We start from the raw sequence: 3,737 nt of genomic DNA, 5'->3' as shown, positions 1-3,737 counted from the left end.
TTATGCCTCTGTTCTGGATCTTCTGCCTGGACTCCCTCCCACACCCACACCTTGTTTAGCTGAGAAACTCTGACAAGCCAGAAGACCAACTCAGAGTCATTCCAGGCAAGCTGAGTTCCTTCTTCTGTTTCCCATAGCACATTGTGTATCAATCTTTGCAGTTATTTGTTTTTATGTGTCTGTGCTCCCCTCTATATTCTGTGCCTCTCTAAGACAGGACATATGTCTTCCTCATCTTTGTAACCCTCACGTCATCTAATAGAAAATGTAGAAACCTTACATCATAGTTGTTTAATAAATATTTGTTGAACAAATGAATATATAGCCCAAAGTAATTTTAATATGAGCAGAGGCAACTTTTTTTTAACTCTCCTTGCAGTCCTGGCAGCAACCTGGAGCCCCTGAAATGAGCACGATTGCCTGAACTGTCGTAACTTCTATGGACAGCTGTGATTGCAGAGAAGGGAATTCCGGACCTATGAAGGACATTTCGCCCCTGGCCTGTGGTGCATGGAACACATGTGGCTGGAAGTGTGTAGCAAAAAAACACAGCCTACCACATCTGAGGCTATGCTCAGATAACCTGGATTATTTATGGGTTAAGAACTCAGGCTGAGTGTGGTACGTACCGTCTGGGGGATGGACACGCTTGAAGCTCTGACTTGCGGGGGCGGCAAGGGCAATATACGTAACCTAAACATTTGTACCCCCATAATATGCTGAAAGAAAAAAAATAATGAAAAACAAAGAATTAATTGTACTTCTTATACTAATAATAAAAATATATAAAATAAAAAAAGAACTGAGGCTGAATTGGGGAAGTTTAAATATACTATATATATTTTCTTTTGACAACATCACCTATTCCTAGGGAAGACTCAAAAACTTTGGATAACAAGTCATTCCACAAAAGGAAATATTTCTCAGTTTGTCTTTAATATATCAGTAACATATTAAATATGTTTTAATATTAAAATACATGGATTTTTAGCATCAAGGAGGTGAGCAAGTATTTTCCATTATAAGGTGAAGTGGTATCCTTTGATAAGTCAGAAAACTTGGTTTTTGTTCTGTGTATGAGATCAATATGTTAATATGAATTTTGAAAAATAAAGCAAATTTTTTTTAAAAAAGAAAGCAAGCCAACCAAAGACTCGTGACAACCAGTACAATAGAAAGAGGAATGATTGGATATAAAAAGAAGGAAATCCTCGTAGAGTCTAATAGATGTCCCATGGATATGGTCAAAAGCAGAATGAAGCCAGCAATTCTGACTAGACACGTGTCCTCACATTGCGGTGGGAGGGGGAGAGGAGGGAGGAGGACTGGTGCCTGCTGACTGGAAAGGCCTCACTCTTGACTCTGGGTTCAGGCTCCCCAGGAGGGCTTAATTAACCTCCAGTGAGTTTCCCTGAGCAATTCCCTAGTTTGCCACAATGATTTTTAATTTGAAGTTTTTCTCAATTTTTGAGGCTGAGTTTCTGTTTCTGTTTCTGTTTCCGACTGCGTTGGTGCCAAGCTGTGTTGCTTTCATTTTACCAGGCTAACAAGAAAAGATCATCGGCAGACCTGACACATAAGAAATATCCTGGCACTATGCAAAGGCCAAGGAGTTACCCAGCTAGCTGTGGAGGAAGGATTCACAGAAGAGCAGTGAGAAACTGGGTCACCAACCCGTACCCAGCAGCCTGGGCATGGAGACCTGTGAGAACCTGCTATCGCGTGTGCTCTTGAAGAGCTGTGATTTGGTTCCAGCGAAACATCACCACCTGTCACATTAAATTACTGTTCATTTAAGCTGTATTAGTCTTGCAATTTGGTTTGCATTTAAATTTATTTGGACTTTGCCTAAGTTCTATGTATATGAGTTAATAAATATTTAAGTAACATTATAATAAAAATCGTCATCAATACTAAGCATTTGATGTTTTGCTTTGTTCCTCCTTTGAAAGGTGTCTGTACCTTGTTCAACACTGAGAAACATTGATCTCAAGTTTCCTTTCTCCAATATTTGGGCATTGGTGTAGTTAGAACTCAGCTCCAATGGCAGAAAAGCTTTGGCTGTTAGTCTTCTACCATGACCGTGAGAGAGTGGGAGCCTTGGCCATTTGAAATGGAAGCTGACATTAATTGTCCAGTACAGGCCAAGGGCTTTACACATTAAACCTCATTTAATCCTCACACTGTTATTGTCTCAATTTAACACATGGAAACAAACAGGCTCAGAGAGGTTAAGGAAGATACGCAAGGTCAGATCCAGGTTAGTGCTTAGTGGAAATGCCAACCCAAATATGCATAGCTCTGAAAGCCAGACCTCCATTCCTTTTTTTAATTTTTAGCTTTTTGGTTTTACTCTTGCATCAAAGTAATATATGGCTGTAGGTTAAAGAATAAAGTGGTTTCTCAAGGTTTATAAGGAAAAGTAGTGGTTCTCTACCTCCTTGGTCCCTATATCCCCTTTCCCAGAGGCAATCATTTTCATGTGTTAGTTGATGCTTTTATATTTGTCTCCATATGTCTATATAACATGTTTATATTGCTAACTTCTTGATTTTTCAGTTTTAGGTGCTAACAAATAACTTCCCACCATAAAAGAGGAGATTTACTTCTCTTTCTCCCTGCCCCCATCACACCTCACTACACCTACCACACTCCTGGTCCCCCTCTCTTTCCAGTATACTTAGTCATACTTCTGTTTGGTCTGCACTAGAGTTTACGTTACAGTGACTCTTCACAGCGGAGTCATGTTGTAAACCATGACATTGCTTTTCCTTTCCTGGTCGACTTTTATTTTCCCTGACAATTATCTTATTTCTTCCGTTTGCTTTATTTTCTTTTTCTATGTGTTTTAATCATTAATTCAGTCTATACTCTTTAGTATTTGTCTTCTCTTATGATGTTCAGACATATCACACATTCTCCCAGTTTTATCCCCCTGAAGATTGTCCCCAGCAGCATTATGATTGTACCGCCTTGGACTAGGGGTTCTCAGAGATTCCTTTTACCATCACCCTGGAATTTCCCTTCTCCACTCCCCTGTGTGAAATTCACCTTCCTGTACCCATGGCTTCCTCCTTCTGGTTTACTGACCACATTTTAATAACTTCCTGAAAAAGTAAAAAGGAGAAGTAAATGTTTTGAAAATTTGTAATTCTGAACATGTCTTTTTTCCCTATAATCATGCGTAATGAAAGTTTAGTTAGGTATAAAGTTCTACATTAATAATCATTTTCTTTTAGAATTTTAAGAACATTATACCATTGCTTTCTAACTTCCACTGTTGCTATAAAGAAGTCTGAAGATGTTTTGCTGTGACCTTTTCCCTTTATCTGGAACTTGTAAAACCTTTCCATCTCAATGATACTACATTTTTCTATGATATGCCTTAGTGTGGGTTGTTTTTATCCTTTTTACAGGATACTCAGCAGTTCTTTTAAATTTGAAAACTCATGTCCTCTGTACTACAAATAATTTTAAAATTATTTAATTATAGATTTCTACCTTCCATTTTATTTGGGTTTTTTTGAACTCATATTCTTCAGGTATTATATCTGCAGAGTTGTCTTCTAATTCTATCTTTTCTTTCCTATTTTCTAACTCTTTGTATTTTTGCTTTACTTTCAGGAATAGTTTTATCTTCCAACATTCTATAGTGTTTTTTCATATTTTTGATTTCCAATAATTTATTTTTGTTTTCTACATGTTCAATAAAAAAGAATATTTTGTTCTTGTTTCAT

The sequence above is a fragment of the Eulemur rufifrons genome, chromosome 7 (assembly GCF_041146395.1).
Source record: "Eulemur rufifrons isolate Redbay chromosome 7, OSU_ERuf_1, whole genome shotgun sequence".
Taxonomy (NCBI): Eukaryota; Metazoa; Chordata; class Mammalia; order Primates; family Lemuridae; genus Eulemur; species Eulemur rufifrons.
Note: the sequence above shows the minus strand (reverse complement) of the source record.